The sequence below is a fragment of the Camelus ferus genome, unplaced genomic scaffold (assembly GCF_009834535.1).
Source record: "Camelus ferus isolate YT-003-E unplaced genomic scaffold, BCGSAC_Cfer_1.0 contig767, whole genome shotgun sequence".
Lineage (NCBI taxonomy): Eukaryota > Metazoa > Chordata > Mammalia > Artiodactyla > Camelidae > Camelus > Camelus ferus.
The window spans coordinates 65659-86128 of NW_022589677.1; the positions used below are offsets into that span (position 1 = coordinate 65659).

At 33.0% G+C, this 20470-nt stretch overlaps 1 pseudogene; it reads left to right on the forward strand.

Moving 5' to 3' along the window:
* The first annotated feature begins 16167 nt into the window (after window positions 1–16167).
* Window positions 16168–17866, forward strand: LOC106730994 (annotated as a pseudogene).
* The last annotated feature ends 2604 nt before the right edge of the window (window positions 17867–20470 follow it).

The following is a 20470-nucleotide window of genomic DNA, read 5'->3' on the forward strand; positions in this document are numbered from 1 at the left end:
TTTCCCTACACAAACAGTACAGGCCTTAAGGGAGTGGCAAGATATATTCAAAGTCCTGAATGAAAAAATGATATACTCTAGGATACTTTATGCATCAAGGCTATCCTTTATGATAGAAGGAGACATAAAGAATTTCACAGACAAGAAAAAGCTAGAAGAGTTTAGCAACACTAAACCCTTGCTTAAAGAAATATTGAAAGGTCTACTCTAAATAGGAAAGCAGCAGGATGCTTCAGAAATGAGAAACTCACAGCTGGAAAAGTGATAACTCATGAATTACAAATAAAGTAAACACGAAATTATAAAACAAGACATACAAATTATTGAGAGTAGGAGAGGGAGGCAGGAAAATACAGAATTCTTTTCTTTGTCTTTCCTTTTAAAATATTTTGTTCTTGGTAGGATGGGTTTGAGATCAAGTTACTGTCAGTTTAATAAAAGCAGTTATAGTAATGAGCTAATAGATTTATGAAAAAAGGTAACAACAAGACAAAAACTTATCAGGGAGCCAATAAATCTAAATAAAATTCATGATAATACAAAGGAAATTACCAAACCATAAAAGGAAGATGAAAGGAACAAAGAGGAAATACCAAATCAACTGCAAATATAAGGTCAAAGTGGCAATAAACACAAACCTGTCATCAATTACTGTAAATGAGAATGGACTAAATGCTTCAGTTGAAAGACATAGTGTGGTAGGCTGGATAATAAAGCAAGAAACTTAAATATGCTGCATACAAGAGACCTAAATGAGGGAGAAGGGCACATATAGATTGAGAGTGAAAGGATGGAAAAGGGTATTCCATACAAATGGAAAAGCCCAAAAATCAGGTGTTGCAGTACTGATTTCAGGCAAAATAGACTTTAAAACAAAGGACATAAAGGAAGATAAAGAAGGACATTTTATAATGATTAAAGCAGTGATACAAAAAGAGGATAGTATAATCATTAACACATATGCACCAAATAGAGGAGCACCTAAATACATAAAATAATTACTAACAGGTATAAATGGGGATAGTGATGGGAATACAATCATAGTTGGAGGTTTCAACACTGCATTAACATCACTGGACAGATTACCGAGACAGAAAATAAATAAGGCAACAAAGAAATTAAAGAATACAATAGGAATATTAGTCTTGGTGGATATTTCCCAAGTATTTCACCACTCCAAAATAGGATATATATTATTTTCAAGGGCACATGGAAGCATTTTCCAGGATTGATCATGTACTTGGGCACAAAAAGAACCTCAGCAAATTTAAGAAGATAGAAATTACCTCGAGCAAATTTACTGAACACCATGCCATGAAGCTAGAACACAACAACAGGGAAACAAAGGAGAACAAAAGGAAAACACGGAGATTAAACAATACGTTATCAAAAATCAATGGGTCAATGAAGAAATCAAAGCTGAAATAGAAAAAATACCTAGAGACAAAAGAAAATGAAAGCAAAACCACACAAAATTTATGGGACACAGAAAAAGCAGTGCAAAGAGGGGAGTTAACAGCAATACAGGCCTTCCTCAAAAAAGAGGAAGAATCACAAAAAAAACAATTTAACCCACAAGCTGAATGAACTAGAAGAGGGAGAACAAAAAACCCAAAAGGCAGCAGCAGGAAGGAAATCATAAAGATTGTGGAGGAAATAAATAAAATGGAGTTTCCAAAGAGCATAGGAAAAAAATTAACCCATCCAAAAGCTGGTTTTATGAAAAAGTAGGAAAAATCGAAAACCTGTGGCCAAACTCAAAAAGAAGGAAAAGAGAGAGAGCATAAATTAGCAAAATAAGAAAGGAGAATACAGAAATTACAACAAATAAAATAGAAATACAGAATATCATATGAGAATATTATGAAAATCTCCATGGAACCAAACTGGATAACTTAGAGAAGATGGACACGTTTCTGAAAACATACAGTCCACCAAGACTGAATCAAGAAACAACTGACCCCTTGAACAAACAGATCACTAGAAATGAAATCAAAATAGCAATATAAAACCTCCCTACAAATAACAGTCAATGACCGGACGGCTTCACTGAGGAATTCTACCAAACATAAAAAGAAGAACACATACCAGTCCTTCTCAAATGCTTCCAGAAGATTGAAAAGGGAGGAATACTCCCAAAGTCATTCTACGAAGCCACAATCACCCTGATACCACAAACAGGCGAAGAAACTAAAAAAAGAGAATAATATGCCAATATCTCTGATGAGCTTTGATGCCAAAATCCTCACCAAAATAGTAGCAAATAGAATTCAACAACACATATAAAAGATTATACATCATAACCAAATGGGCTTCATCCCACGGACACAGGGGTGGTTCAACATATGCACATCAATCAATGTAATACATCACATCAACAAGAGAAAGGGCCAAAACCACATGATCATCTCAATAGATGCAGGAAAATCATTTGATAAAATTCAGCACACATGTATGATAAAAGCGCCCACCAAAGTAGGCATAGAGGGAACATATCTCAACATCATGAAAGCTATATATAACAAAGCTACAGCCAGCATAGCACTCAATGGTGAGAAAGTCAAAATCTTCCCACTAAAATCTGGGAGAAGACAAGGTTGCACACTGTCACCACTCCTACTCAACATAGACTTGGAAGCCCTAGCCACAGCAATCAAACAAGAGAGAGAAGGAAAAGGGATCCAAATTGGAAAGGAAGAGGTAAAAGTCTCACTATATGCAGATGATATGTTACTATATATAGAAAAGCCTACAAGATCCACACAAAAACTACTACAGCTGACCAAAGAATTCAGTCAAGTTAGCAGGTTTCAAGATTCAGGTACAGAAATCAGTGGCATTTATTTACGCTACCGATTCAGATAATACCATAGAGCTACAGTCAACATGACAGCACTGTTTTGGTACAAAAACAGACATATAGGCCAATGGAACAGAATAGAGAGCCCAGAAATGAACCCAGAAACATTTGGTCAATTAATCTCCGACAAAAGAGGCAACAAGATACAATGGAATAGGGACAGTCTCTTCAGCAAATGGTGTTGTGAAAGCTGGACAGCAGCATGTAAATCAATGAAGCTAGAACACTCCCTTACACCAGACACAAATATAAACTCAGAATTGATCAAAGACTTGAACATAACACAAGCTACAATAAACCTCCTAGAGGAAAATAATAATTCAAAACTTTATCTGACATCCATCTCGAAACTTTTCTCGTAGAAGGAATGAAATCAGTAAGAAACAAATGTGATCGTAAAGAAACTTGCAAGCCTATACACATTAAGCAAACCACAAGTAAAACAAAAAGACAACCTAAGGAATGGGAAAAAAATTTGCAAACGAAACTGACAAAGGCTTGATCTCCAGAATATATTAGCAGCTCATCCAACTGAATAAGAAAAAACAAACAACCCAATCCAAAAATTGGCAGAAGACCTAAACAAGCAATTCCCCAAGGAAGACATACAGATGATCAACAGGCACATCAAAAAATCCTCAATATCACTGATTATCAGAGAAATGCAAATCAAAACTACAATGAGGTATCACCTCACAACAGTCAGAATGGCCATCATTCAAAAATCCTCAAATGACAAATGCTGGAGAGGCTGTGGAAAATAGGGAACAATCCTACGCTGCTGGTTGGAATGCAGTTTGGTGCAGCCACTTTGGAAAACAGGATGGAGATCCCTCAAAAGCCTAGTTATAGACTTATCATATGACACACGAATTCCACTCCTGGTCATAAATCCAGAAGGAACCATACTTCAGGATGACACCTGCACCCCAATGTTCATAGCCAGCAATATTTACTATAGCCAAGACATGGAAACAGCCTAAATGTTCATTGACAGATGTCTGGATAAAAAAGTGGCAGTATATTTATACAATGAAATTCTACTCATCCATAAAAACCAACAACACAACATCATTTTCAGTGGCAAGATTGCTCCTGGAGAATGTCATTCTAAGTGAAGTAAGCCAGAAAGAGAAAGAAAAATACCATATGAGATCGCTCATATGTGAAATCAAAGAACAAAATGAAATGAAACAAAACAAGCATAAATACAAAACAGAAATAGACTCGCAGACATACAATACAAAGTTTTGGGTGACACGGGTGCGGGGGTTGGGAAGAGATAGACTGGGATGCCAAAATTGTAGAATAGATAAGCAACATTTTACTGTATAGTGCAGGGAAATATATAAAAGATCTTATGGCAGCACACAGAGAAAAAGATATGACAACAAATATATATATGTTCATTGTATGTGAAAAATTTTGCTCTACATTGGAATTTGAGGCAACTTTGTAAAATGATTGTAAATCAATAAAAAAAGTTAAAAAAGGAAAAACAGGTTCCTAAATATTACAGGCATAAATATAAATTAGAGAGAAAAACAGTATGCAGAACAGTAGTTATACCAGAGTTTCTTTTGTATTTTTTCTTTTTAAGATAAGCAAAATCAAAAAACTTCACGCCAGGTGCATCATGAAGAAAAGAGAGATGCCACAAAGCAATAAAGTATGAAATAAAAGAAGAGAAACAACAATTGTTACCTCAGATATATAAAAAAGCGATCACTTTGTCAACAGTTTCATGTCAAAAAATGGACAACTTAGAACAATTAGACACATGTCTAGAAAGAGTCAGAGATAAGGAGAAACAAATAATTGGAACAAACTGATTACTAGAAGAAAGATAGAATCTGCATTTTAAAAAAATCGTTAAATATAAGTGCAGATTTAAAAAGCTTGCGTGGAGAACTGTATAAAAATACAAAGCAGAACTTAAGATACTCTTCAAAATATTCAAAAATAGTGAGGATGAGGGAAACTCCCAAATTAATTCTATGAAGCTTTCATCACCCTGATAGCAAAGCCAACAAACAAAGTACGGGCAAAGAGAACTTCAAGCCAATATCTTTGATTGATATAGATGCAAAAATTCTACAAATTATTATCAGAAAACTAAATCCAGGAATACATAAAATGAGTCATACACCATGATCAAATAGGATACATTGCAGTGTCACAAGGGAGTGTCACAAGGGATGTTCAACATACACCAATCAATCTGTTTGAATACAACACATTAACAAAAGAAAAAGGAAAAAAAAATTGGTCATCCCAATAAACCCATAAAAAGCATTTCACAAAATTCAACATTTATTCATTTAAACAACAACAACAACAACAACAACAACAACAACAACAACAACAACAATAGAAACCTCTTACCAAAGTAGGATACAGGAAATATATCTCAACATAACTAAAGTCATTTATTACAGACCCACAGACAACCTAATATGCAAAGGTGAGAAATTGAAAGCCTAATTAAGGAATAAGACAAGGATGCCCACTCTCACCATTTCTATTAAACACAGTATGGGAAGTCCTAGTAACAGCAATCGGACAAGAAAAAAAGTTATTCAAGTTGGATTGAAAGAAGTAAACCTGTTACTATTTCAGATGACATGATAATCTATATAGGGAACCCTAAAATTTCTCCAAACAAAAACAACTAAAACTAATAAATACATTTATCAAAGTAGCATGATTCATGATTAATATAGAAAAACTGCCACATTTCTTTACATTAACAATGAAATATTCCATAATTTTAAAAAATCCATATAAAAACATCAAAAAATGAAAACCCTATGAATAAAACAATATAATAAAATCTATAAGAGAGTGAGAAAGAAATTTGAAGATGATGCGAAGAAATGGAAAGAAATCTTATGGTCTTAGTTTAGAGGAATTAATATTGTTAAAATATTCATACTATGAAAGATGTCTACAGATATAAATTGATTCAGATAGAAATATATGATATTTTCCACAAAACTAAAACAGTCCTAAGATTTGTATGAAACTGCAAAGAACCACAACTGCAAAAGAAACATTGAGGAAAAAGAACAAAGTTTGAGGCATAACCCTCCATGATCTCTGACCATATAAAAAATACAGTAATCAAAACAGCACATTACTGGAAAACAATCAAAAATCTATATCACTGGAACAGAACACAGAGGCAGAAATAAAACATCACACCTATGGTTAATTAAAGTTTGACAAAGGAAACAAAAATATACAATCCCTAAAAGACAGTCTTCAGCAAGTGATGATGGGAAAGCTAGACTGCTACATGGAAATCAATGAAATTAGAACCCACCCTCACACTGTACAAAAATAAACTCAAAATGTTTTAAAGATCTGAATCTAATACATGACAGAATAAAACTCCTAGAAGCTAACATAGGCAAAACAAGACATAAATTCTACCAAAATTTTCTTATGTCACTCTCCCAAGCTGAAAACTATAAAATAAATATAAACAAATAGGTCCTAATTAAACTTTAAAGCTTCTACACAGCAAAATAAACAAAATGAAAAGATAAACTTCCAAATGGGAGAAAATATTTGGAAACAATGCAATCCACAAGAGGCTAATTTCTAAAATACACAAATCGTTCATACAACTCCATTTCAAAAATTTACAAACAACTCAGCCAGAAAATGAGCAGAAGACAATTCTCTAAAGAAGACACACAGATGACAAACAGGAACATAAAAACATGCTCACATTACTAATCATTATACAAAGGCAAGACAAAATTAAAATAATGTTTTACCTCACACTAATGGGAAGGGCTGTCATCTAAATGTCTACAAATAATGAAGGCTGGGGAGGTTGTGTAGAAAAATGAACTCTCCTACACTGTTGGTGTGAATTAAAATTGGTGCAACCACTTTGGAAACAGTATGGAAGTTTCTTTATAAAATAAACTAGACCTATCATATGACCCAGCAATCCCACTCCTGGACATATAAAACATATAAAACCAGAAGACAAAAAATCCACGTTTAAAACATAGGAAGTACACTCTGACATTTGACTTAATTGGATTCTACATATGTCTCCTCTGACAAGGAAATCAGAAACAAAACCAAAGAAATATGATAGTATCACTCTAAACAGATTTACACTGCAGAGGAAATGATCAATAAAATGAAGTCAGCCAACACAATGGGAGGATATATTTTCAAGTGATATTTTCCAATCAAGTGTTAATATCCAAAATATATGGCAAACTCATACCCCACAACAACAACAAAAAAGACCAAACATTCCAATTAAAAAAAAAGTCCATAGGAACTGAATAGTTTGCTCTGACTCATTTATCTATAGAAAATATAAAGTTGGCTAAATGATGCATGAATATATGTTCAGAGTTATAAATTATTAGGAAAGTAATAAACCAAAAATGAGACAAGACCTCACACTTGTCAGAAGGCTCTCATTAAAAAAAAAAAAAGAAATAGATGTTTGTGGAGAAAAAGGAACACCATGGACACTGTTGACAGGAATGCAAATTATTGATTCCATTTTATATATACATCAAATTTTCTTCATTCACTTTTCTGTCAAGGGATGTTGGGTTTGTAGGCCCCTGTCTGAAGGCTCTAGAGAAGAAGCCCAAGGGCTGAACTGATAAACAATCTGTTAGGAATGTCACATATCTAGGCTGGATAAGAAATCGCCTATTCAATGTATCCAGTATGGATGGCTGGATAGCCAATGATGGGTAAGATCCTCAGAGGAGGACAACCTAAGACAGGCACAGCTGGCTGGATAAGAGATGGCCTATTTAATAAAGTTTCATGATGAAATTTAGAACAATCCTTGATCATTTAACATCCTGTGCTTACTGCAGGAGCATGGGGACATAAATAGCTTCAGATTATTAACATTGTTATAACTTAGATGATATGTGAGTCATTGTGCATGTGATATATAGACTCTTTTTCTAAGAATCAATAAACAGAGAATTGCTTCACTTCTCTCCACACAGTGTTTGTGTGTATATGGTATCGTGCCACTGACAGGGTTCTTTTAATTTGTTGGGAGAATCATAAAAAGATTTTGTGTTATATACAAGGCTATTTCTGCACCTATTGAGATGATTATGTGATTTTTATTTCTCATTCTATTAGTGAGGCATGTCACCTTTATTGATTTGAACATTTTGAAGTATCCTTAAACCCAGGGATAAATACCTTTTCTCATAGTGTATGATACATTAAATGTGTTGTTGAACTCATTTTGCTTGTGTTTTGTTGAGTATTTTGGCACACATGTTCATCAGGGATATTATTCTATACTTTGCATATAATGTCCTTTCTAGCTTTGTTTTGCAAATAATGCTGGCATCAAAAAACCAGTTTGGAATCTTTCACCCCTTCAAATTCTTGGAATGCTTGGGGAAGAATTGGTGAAAAATGTCTTCAAATGTAGGACAGAATTCACCAGTAAAGTCATCTTGTAAATAATTTCTGTTTTGGGAGGTTTGGATTACTGATTTACTCATACACACTTTTGCTCTATATAACTTTCTAATTTTTTCTTGATTCAGTATTGGAAGACACATGTTTGTGGGAAATTGTCTTTTGTTCTATGTTATTCAAATTTTGGCTACTGGTAATTACTTATGATCCTATGTATCTCTGTAACATCAGTGGTAATATCTTCTCATTTATTTCTAATTATATTTGAGTCTTTAGTTTTCTATCCAAACAAAACTTTTGTCCAATTTATGTTTAAAAGAAACAGACTTAGTTTTTTTTTTTTTTATCATTTCCATTGTTTCTTTTGATATTTGCCTTACTCGGATTCATTCAATTTTCTTCCTTATTCTTTGTTTTTTCTCCTAGACTTCTTGAGGTGTAAATTTAAGCAGTGTGAATCTTTGTATTACTTTATAATTAAATATTACTTATTATTTATTTATTTTGCTTATTTACTTTTTACTTATTTATTCGTTTATTTATCATTGAAGTACTGCCATTTACAATGTGTCAATCTGTGGTGTTTCTCACACTGTCCCACTTCATGCATATATTTGTGTTCCAATTAAAGGTTACTTCACGATATTTAACATTCTGTCCTGTGTCATACAAAAGAACTTTTGAAAATATCTATTTTTATATATAGTGGATAACATGTATATACCTACAGCTCCCAAATATATCCTCTCCCAGACCCGTTCTGTAGGAACCATAAGAATATTTTGTAGAGCTGTGAGTATGTTTCAGTTTTGTAGATGAAATCATAGTGCCCTCATCCAACTTTATTTTAAGGTTCCATATATGTCATGTCATGTGTTATTTTTCTTTCTCTTTCTGGCTTACTTCAATTAGAATGACAGTTTTTGGGGACACCCATTTTGCTGCAAATGTCTTTCTGTTATCATTTTTTAAGGCAGAATATTATTCCATTGTGTAAATATGCCACAACTCCTGTATCTTGTCATCTGTTGATGGACAATTAAGTTTCTTCCATGTCTAGGGTGTTGTATATATCACTGCTATGAACATTGGGGTCAGGTGTCTTTTTGAATTAGGGTTCTCCTTGATATATACCCAGAAGTGGGACTGCTGAATTTTATGTTAAGTCTATTTTCAGTCTTTTGAGGAAACCCCATACAGTTTTCCACGATGACTGCACCAAACTACATTCTTACCAACAGTTTAGGAGGTTTCACTTTCTCCACAGCTTCCCCAGCATTATGTTTGTGGACTTTTGAATGATGGCCTTTCTGAATATGGTGAGGTGATACTTCATGACAGTTTTGATTTGCATTACTCTGATAATTAACGATAGTGAGCATTTTATTTTTCTTATACCTATTTGGCATTTGTATGTCTTTTATGGAGAATTGCTTATTTAAGGTTTCTGTCCATTTTCAGAATGTTTTTCTTTTCTTTTTTCCTTATTATCTTTGGGTTGTATGAACCCTTTATATTTTGGAAATTAAGCCTTTGCCAGTTGCATCACTTCTAAATAATTTTTTCATCCTGTAGGTTGTCATTTTGCTTTGTTTTATGGCTCCTTTTGCTGTACGAAAGCTGATAAGTTTAATTAGGTCCCATTAATTAATTTTTCTCTTATATCCATTACCTGGGTAGGCTGTTCTCAGTAGATCATTGCTGAGATTTATCTCACAGTGTTTTGCCCATGTTTTCTTCTAGGAGATTTACTGTGTCTTGCCTTACATTTAAGTCTTCAAGCCATTTTGAGTTTATTCTTGTGTATGGAGTGAAGGAGTGTTCTAATTTCATTGCCCTGCATGCTGCTTTTGAATTTTCCCACCATTTGGTGAAGATATGGTATTTTCTGTGTCATATTCTTGGCTACTTTTCAAACATTATTTGAGCATAGGCCTGTAGATTTATTCCTAGGCTCTCTATTCTGTTCCATTGGTCCACATGCCTGTTTCTGTTCCAATATCATGTCATTTTGATTATCTTCTATCTCTGCAATAGTGTATGGAAACCAGGCTGGTTATTCCTCAAGCCTCTTTCTTTTTCTTCAATATTGCTTTGGAAATTATGAATCTTTTCTGATTGTATATAAATCTTAGGATCATTTCTTCCAGTCCTAAAAAGAAATGTTTTGCATAATTTGATAGGAACTTGCATTAATTCTGTGGATTGCCTTTGGCAGTATGGCCTTTTTAACAATATTGTCTCTTCCTTTATAAGAACATTGGGTATCTTTTCAATTCTTCAAATCTTTTTTAAATTTCTCAATCAATGTTTTCTACTTCTCCATGTATAAATAATGCATCTCATTGTTCAGATTTATTCCTAAGCATTTTATACTTTTGGGTGCAGTTATAAAAGCGGTTCTTTGTATACTTTATTTTCGTTTATGATTCACTGGTAGTGTAAAGAAATGCAATTGATTTTTGTACATTATTCTGGCTACCTTGCCCAGTTACTTTATTAGCAGAAGTAATTTTTTTCTGAGGCTTTTACAGTTTCCTATGTAGACTGTCATATCTGCATACCGTGACAGTTTTACCTCTTCTTTTCCAGTCTGAATCCTTTTATTTCTTTTTCTTGCCTGATCGTTGTGACTAGGACTTCCAATACTATATTGAATAGAAATTATGAGAATTGCCAACCTTGTCTTGTCTCAGATTTTTGTGGGAAAGGTTTCAGTTTTTCACCACTATTTTGCTGGCTATGTGTTTGTCATAAATAGCTTTCATTATGTTGAGATATGGTCCCTGCATGCCCACTGGGATAAGAATTTTTATTGCAAATAGGTGTTAAATTTTATCAAATGCTTTTTCTACATCTACTGAGATGATCATGTGGTTTTTGTCCTCTCTTTTGCTGATATGGTGTATCACATTTGATTGATTGATTGATTTGCATATGTTAAACCTTACCTTGTGTTCCTGGGATGAAACTAGTTTGATCATGGTGTCTGATCTTTTTTAACATGCTGTTGGATTCTGTTTGTTGATAATTTCTTAAGGACTTTTACATCTATGATTATCAATGATATAGGCGTATAAATTTCTTTTAGGGTAGTGTCTTTGTCTGCTTTTGGTATCAGGTTGATGTTGGTCTTATGTTGTGAGTTTGGGAGTACTCTCTACATATCAATCTTTTGGAAGAGTTTGAGGAAGACTGGTATGGATTTTTCTTTATATGTTTGGTCAGATTCCCCAGTGAAGCCATTTGGTTCTGAAATTTTGTTTGCAAAGTTTTTTTTATTTTATTGATAATTCTATTCCAATTCTGGGGATCAGTCTGTTCAAATGGTCAATTTCTTCTTGATGCAATATTGGTGGGCTGAATGTTTGCAGAAACTTCTCCATTTGTTCTAGGTTATCCAGTTTGTTTCCATTCAGTTGTTCATGGTAGTCCCTTATGAAATTTTGCAAATTTGTTGTACTCTTTGTAGATTCTCCATTTTCATTTCATATATTTCTTGTGTTCTCTCTCTTTTCTTGTTGGTGATCCTGTCCAGAGTTTTGTCAATTTTGTTTAAAATATCAACAAATATTTCGATTTTTTTTTCTATTTTTTAATCTCTATATGAATACTTTCATCCTTGATCATTATTATTTCACTCTTTCTGCTGACTTTTGGTTTTGTTTTCTCTTCTTTTCATGATTATTTTATATACAACGTTAGATTATTTACTTGAAATTACTCTTCTACTTTTAGAAGGGCCTTGTCACTGTGAACTTCCCTCTTAAGCCTGCTTTAAGTGTATTCCTTAGACTTTGTGTAGTGTTTTTGTCATTTTTCTCAAGATATTTTTTTAATTTCTTCTTTAACTTAATCACCCCCTACTTGTTTTAGTATCATGTTGTTTAATCTACATGGTGTCATTTTTTCTTCCTGGTTTTTCTGTGATTGATTTCTAGTTTCATGGTATCATATTCAGAAAAGATGCTTGAAATAATTTTTATCCTCTTAAATTTTTGAGGCTTCTTCTGTGCTGAGTACATAATCTTTCCTAGAAAATGTTCCATGTGTACTGGAAAAGAATGTATATTCTGTTTTGGGGAGATGTACTGTTTTGAGTATATCAACCAAGTCCTAAAATTTTAATTTATCTTTTAGTGTCTTTGTTTCCTTATTAATTTTCTGTCTGAAAGACAACTCCAATGATGGTAATGGTGTGTTGTAGTCTCCTAATATGATTGTTTTCCCATCAATTTATCCCTGTTCATCAATTAGTGTTTGCTTTATCGATTTAGGTGCTCTAATATTGAGTGCATATATCTTAAAGTTTATAATATTCTAATTTTGTATTGATCACTTAATCATTATAGCATGTCCTTCTTTCTCTTTCTCTATGACCTTTGTTTTAAAGTCTATTTTGTGTGAAATCAGTACTGCTAGTCCTTCTTTCTTGTCATGTCCATATGCATGGAATATATTTTTCCATCCTCTTACTTTCAATTGATGTGTGTTCCTCTCCCTAAATTGGGTCTCTTGTATGCTTCATAATGTAGTGTCTTGTTATATTATCCCATCTGACAATATATATCTTTTGATTGAAGCACTTATTTTATTAACATTTGTGATAATTATTGATAGACAGGGTGTTTATTTCAATTTTGAACTTCATTTTCCAGTTGATTTGGTATTTCCTTTTTGTTCATTTCTTTTCTTTTTGTGGCTTTACAATTTTCTTTTATTATCTTGGTTTCTTTTTGGTTTTGTGAGTTCATTGTAAGCTTTTGATTTATGGTTACCATTTTTGTATGTATATGGAACAATTACTATATCTGTTTATTTTAACTGATACTAATACAAACTCTAACCCATTCTACAGAGAACAGAAACAAGAAGAAAATACTCTGTATTGTCCTGTTTACCTCTCTGACCCTTAAAAATTTTGATGTCCTGTTTTACAACGTCATGTTTATTCTGTTGTAAGTCATTGTATGTATTGCCTTTCTAATTATGCCTTTCACCTTTATATAGCATCCTGCTTCTTTTGTATTTAGAGTAGATCTTTCTTTATTTTGTTTCTGTTGCTATGTTCTTTTAGTATTTAATTGTGTGGAAGTTATTTATCTCTCCTTATATTCCAAGGGATAGACTTGCTTGATAAAGTATCTTTAATTACTGCTTCCTTTCATTCAGGTCTTTGAATATGTCTTGCCACTGCCTTCTGACTGCTGTATATGTGTAGGAAACGTGTTTAAAGTTTTATGTATATAATTATTTATATATGTAAAGAATACTTAGAAATGAAGTTATACAAATAAGGTGAAAACTTATACATTAAAAATAGAAAACTTTGATAAAAGAAACTTAAAACTGATCCAAAGAAGTGAAGAGATCTCTTATGTTAATGATGTGAAACAATAAGTTTAAGACACCCATACTACCGAAAGCAATGTAAATTTGGTGTGACTCATATCAAAATACCCATGAGAATTTTCAGTTAAATAGAACAAATAATTTCAAAATTTATATGTAACCACAAAGATCATGAGTTGCCAATATAATTTTGAAAAATTTACTTTGTCTAATAATATAAGGTTCTCTGATCTTAAACAATACTAAAAAGCTTTAGTAATTAAAAGTACATGATACAGGGCTAAAAACAAACACCAATGAATAGAAGAGAATAGAGTAGTCAGATATAATATCTAAAGCATGTGATCAATTAACCCATGGAAAATGAAGCAAGAGTATAAAATGATGAAAAGGCATTCTCCTCAATAAGCAGTGCTGGGAAGATTGATAACGTAAAAGATAGATAAGGATATTTCCTCATATTGCATACAATCCATGAGAATAGAATATCTTTCTATTTATTTTGTGTACTTATATTTCTTGCACATGTTACTAATAGATTTATGTTTAGCTCTTTTATTTCACTTATTAAATTTATTCCTATTTTATTCTTTTTGATATAATTGTACACAGAATTATTTTCCTAAGTTCTCTTTCTGATAATGTGTTGTTAGTATATAAAAGTGCAACTGATTTTTGTATATTGATTCTGTATTCTGCAAGTTTAATACGATTGTTCATTATTTCTAACAGTCACTTGAGGAGTTTATGGAGTTTTCTATCTATGTGAAATTATGTCATCTGTAAAACTGTACTGTTTTTTAACAAGTTTGATGGCTATTATATTTCTTTCTTGACAAGTTGTTCTGTCTAGGACTTCTACTATTGTAATTTAGGACTTGTGAGAATTAGCTACTTTTTGTTATTACTGGTCCAGAAGAAAAAGTTCCTGTATGTTAACATTGAGCTTGATGATAGTCATGGTTTTTTTTCATATATGGCTTTTATTATGTTTAGTTACATTCTACCTAGAGCAAATTTGTTAAGAATTTTTTTCTTAAAAAATTTATGTTAAGTTCTGTCAATAATTTTCCTACATCTTTTGAGATTATTATTTTTGTATTCTTTGTTTTTGAAGAAATGGTATCACATTTATTGATCTGCATATGTTAAATAATATTTATGAATCAGGACTAAATCCCACTTAACTATAGTTTATAATACTTGTAATATGCCATGTATTCAGGTTGTTTATATTTAGGTAGAATGGAATATACATATACTGAAGGAATAAATTACATTTTAGCTTGAGTGTACATTTATTTATTTAAAAATTTTATGTCTCATTTTGAATTTGGCTAATGTTTAATGGAAGATATTTCTAAATAAAAATATAAAATTTGTTAGGACTGGATTTACTACAGTTTACTGATAGACAACATAGCTACTATTTAAAATTAGAGTACAAAATACTTGTCCTTAAAATACCATATTATAATATCAATGCCAACTGTTTCAGGACTGAGAAAAAATTGCTTCCTAAAATGTATTTAGCTGGTCTTTTCCACACCAAACAACATTTACTGTTATTTGTTTGTTTGTTTGTTTGTTTGCCCCTTAATGGAGGCACTGGCAATGGAATCCAGGATCTTCTGCATAAGTTTATTTATCAACATCATTTTGGATCACTTACCAGGAGCCACAAGAGTGTCGATTATAAAGATGAGTAGAAAATTTATTCCTTATAGGGACTGAAAAACCTCTGAATGAAATAATGGCAAAAATAAACATTTGTAAGTATACAATAAGATTTTCTCTTTTGTAATTTTAAACTAGAATATTAAATTACATTTCTTTTTCTTATAATGCTGATTTACAATTTAAAAAAAATTCCCACTATGGGATTACTTAAATTTCATTGATTATTTTAATCTAATTTATTACTAAATATTTACCATTTATTTATAAACATACCAAATAAACTGATATATATTCTGCTCATTTTTTGAATATAGAGCTACTTAATATAAAGCACACAGATAAATAAATACTTCCATATTAAAAACAAATTAGGTTTCATTTTAATTACAAATGATAATGAAATAGTTATACCCTTTTGTACAGCTTTTACACAAATTTCAATTTAAATTCCAAAACTTTAAAATTAGTTTAATTATTTAGTCCATTATTTATACTCTGTTCAAAAATCTGGTATAAATTTGTGTACAAAAGGAAGGAGATTGGTTTTATTCATAGACCCCAAATTTAATTTATTTAAAAAGATGTTGTGGGAATAATATTTGCAGATCACACTGTAAAAATAAACATCCTATAAGTTTCATTTTAACTGGATGAATGAGAAGTAAACACTGGCTGAATGCTATACTTGGGTTGCTAGGAGACCACACATTTTGTGATGTCACAGCTACTCAGGTTGACAACCACTGTGATGGCCTAGAAGTTTATGTGTGTAGGCCTGCCAAAGCAGCATTTGTAGCTGTAGTGCTAAAAAACATGCAGATTAGAAAAGGAGCTGTAGAAAAAGTTATTTGAGATGGCACATGTTTCTTCAGAAACTCAAGATGTGTCTCCTAAAGATGGACCAACTGGTTCAGGAAAGTCCAGTAGATCTCTACTATGTGATCAAACATTCTCTGGGGACTTGGACTTGATGTCTATGATTGAAGAAAAAGCTTTTCAGACTTTGTGTGAGGAATCTTTGATAAAAAGACCATGTTACACACATTGTGTCTCTGAACCAGATGAAGATAATGATTTTCGTACTCTGACATTTCCAAGAATACTCTGGAAAATGGTTGGGAGTGACCAATGCCAATCCATCTGGTGGGATGATAATGGAACTTCCATAGTGAATCGATGAAGATGTCTTTAAGAAGGAAGTTTTGGAAAGAAAGGCCCCTTTCAGAATATTTGAAACTGGAAGTATGAAAAGTTTAGTTAGACAGCTTAACCTTTATGGATTTAGTAAAGTGCGACAGAATTTTCCAAGATCTGCTTCTCTAACTGACTTTCTGGCAGAAGAAAAAGAAGTCTCTGTTTTAAGCAAGGTATTCAGAAATTTTATTCACCACTTCATTACTTATATATAAATTTTTTTTGTACATCAATCTATGGTAATATAAACATAAAGCTAGATTTTGAAAATTGCATAAAACTACTAAGGCTAAAATGTTTTAAGTTTTTCTTAAAAATGAACACAGTGTGTTAAGTATTCAAGTTTTGGAGAAACTTTGCTAGCAACTATGAATCTAATCAGAAACCTATATAAAGATATTAAAGCTGCTTTTAAAAAGGGGCATTCACTGTTACTGCAAATGCTAACGTTTTCAATTTGATGACTATAATCTTTAAATGTGCATTTTCAAAATAATTAATTTCAAAAAACTTGTCAGCAATGTTCATATTTTGATGATATTATCTTAGTATAGTAAGCGTGAAATCTGAGGTTTTATAGATTAGGCTTATTGTAGTCTTGTATTTGGTTTAAGGTAATACTATAATATTTCTCCTTTGTTGAGGAGCTGCAGTTCTATCATAATCCAAATGTTAAACGAGGCTGTCCCCAGCTTTTAGTTAGAATAAAAAGAAGAGTTGGGATTAAAATTGCTTCTCTGGTATCTTCATTGGCTCAAGATTTCAACAAAAAACACTTTAAAGAAGGGGATATTGTGGATAATCATAATTCTGGTTTTGTGGCTGACACTAGAGGAGAAAGTGCATTTTTACCTTCTGCAAATTTAAACATGCCTCTAAAAAGAAAGCCCTCTACTAGCCACATAATTGGTGACATGAGTACCCCGATGAGAGGTGATTTTCCTCCTGCATCACCAATGTCAGGTAGACCACCAGAACCAATTGCAGTGGATCAACGTGCTATTTTAAATCAGTTGACCACTTTCCACGTGCACGCAAAAAAGCAGCTACACTGAAGCAAATAGCCATGTTGTGAATTTCATTACAACTACAAATTCTACTTCTCAGTACAGCACCTTATCTCCCATACAGAGCAATTATATTCGACTGATGGTGGAACCTTCTACTTTTCCAAATAGTTATCACAACATATCGGCCAATGAAGGTCCTTTTTCTAAACTTCAAGCAGAGAGCAACCCCCGGGTTCCAGTGCAATTGTTAGCTGATACATCAGATAACTCTCTTTCACGGCCAACTCATCAGCCAACTGCAGTTTATGAACGTCATCCTGATTACAACTGATCTGCCTGAGGACAACCAGATTATGCAGGATAACAAAGATTATAATTGCTGTTGGCAAATGTCGACAAATATCTGCAATTTTTTTTATTTGAACAATAAACATACATGTGTACTTGTAATTTCCTTATATTTTTTTAAAATACACTTAAGAGTAAAATGGGAGACCAAATTACCATTTACAAAAAAAGAGATATTTGATTTATATGATCATTTGATGGAACAATATGGGTTTAAATTTGGAAAATATCTTGTAAGGAAGAAGAAAAAATGGTAGAATTTGGGAAAACACTAAAACATGTAAAGAGGGAAAAGTACTAATTGGCTTCTGGTTCATCCTGGAAAGTATCAAAAATGTTGTTAGGATAGGTTGAAACAGGAGATAAATGCAGGAACCGGCCCAGGTATCACGGTCTCTATTATGTCGTCCCTGGAATCATAAAGGTCACATGATGTAGTCTCCGATGGCACATTCAGCATATGGTAGAATTTAAGAAGTAATTTTATCTATGGTCTTCTTTGTGCTGTTCTCAAAGCATTCCAATAGGTGCTTTCATTTACTCCCCTCAAGAGTCTACACTATATTTTCTGGTGAATACCTTATGTTGCTTTTATGTTTCAGCCAAAGATAAGCTTATTTCCTCAGGGTGGCAATTAATGCATTTCAAACTCTAAGCCCACAAACTCAACATAGTTTAGTCATTTCTTTATAGATCTGGCATCTGACTACCTTGGCATATCTTTATGTTTCACTGTACCTGGAAATACTTCCAGGCAAATGCTTGTCAACCATGTTAACTCCAAACTCACAACTTTTTTTCCAGCTCATCCTTGGACTTTGGATATCCTCCTTTTACCTACTTAGACTTTCCTAGTCTCAGTCACAGAAACCACCTCCTCCAGATGTTTTCTGTCTATCCCCCTTTCCTTCTATAACTTGGGTACCAGCACATTAAGCGCAGTATATGCAACTGGATGTATTTTACTATTTAGTGAATGAAAAATAAATGTTGACTTTAAGCAAAATCTACTTTCTGAAACAACAAAACTGTCATTGTTTTCAAACTATTTCTTTATGGTCTTACTCTTCACCACAAACTAGCTCTTTTCATAGCCCAAGGACTAGTCACACAAGACAGTAAGTGGAGGTAGGTACAGGAGACAAAGTATTATTTTCTTCTTAATTCATGCCTCCAGAGACCTAAAGCATTCCATTCTCATTTTCTGGATATTTTCCTGTCTCTTCCTCACCCACCCACCTCAAAATAACTAATTCTCATCCCCATACCAATAACTATATTGTCTTCTAATTAACTTACTTCTTAGAATCAGAGCTTTGTCCAGAAGGGACAGTGCCATCACAAAAATTTAAAGTAGGTTTATACACCCCACATAACTTGTGCCCCTTCTAACTTTCACACAGGATGTATCTAAGAAGTACTAGCACCTTACTTGGGGTGGTCGTATTCAGTAACGAAATTGCAATGTAAAATGTGTGGACTAGAAGGAGTTCATGGTGGTAGAATTAAAAATTCATCCAAAGGCAAGAATACCATATTTCTGCAGATATTAATACATATAAAATATTCATGTAAGACTTTGACAATTTCCCATTAATTTAAAATAAAAGTTGAAGCGTTTTCAGAATGTGAAATGCCCTGAAGTGCTGGAAAAATTGTAGGCAAGGTCAGGGAGCCTAAGTCTTCTGCTCACAATCGTGCAGCCTGTGTCAGATAATAACACTGGAATGGCAAAATTAAATCCTGAAAATATGTCACCAGTTGTGAAGAAAGTGTTTGATAACCTGGAGAATGGGTAAATGGACCAAGGTAAAATCTAGCCACATCCCACCAATATGAACTTTACCAAGAGAAGAAAAGAGCTCACTTGCAGCAGGAGAACTGTGTCTGGACAGCAGTGGTTGTTCCTACAACAGAAACATGAAGCTTTTAAGAATGCCATCTGAAATCAGTTGGTGGCTATGTTTTTGTTTACATTAGCAGTCTGGGGTTCAGATGTGCTTGTTCAGAAGCTAGTTTCCAGCTCTCTTATCAGAATGTGTGTCTTACAGTGATCATCTTAACAAGGTTGTATACTGATAAGTCAAAAGCTACAGTTTACTTTCAAAATTAGAAATCCTAAAGAAGAGTATTTTTTTTTTGTCCATCTGTAGTTTTCTACCTGGGAAAATCTAGAGTACTGTCAAAAGTACGAAAGTTGGCTGGTGGTTTGAAATCTATTCTCTAACCTCTGCCCAATGAATTCTTCACAATAAATACTACAAATCTGTCTACAACTATGTGTGTGTGTGTGAAGATGGATTGTTATGCAGCAACTAAGATTGTCTTAGTTGTGTTATCAGTGAATTATTTTCCTGCATCTGGCAGGATCTTTGTGAAATAAGAGTTTAATTGAGCCACCAGATTTTCTTTAGATCAGTGAGAGGTAGATTATATTTCTCCCAGTATACTAATTGTTAACTCTTCACTGAATCCCGAGTTGATGCTAGGGCCAAGCCTCTGAATACTTGAATTGGATTGATGCATATATATTCTCCAGTCCCCAAAGCCCAGGACTGTACTGTGTCTCCTTTTTAACTTAAGCTTA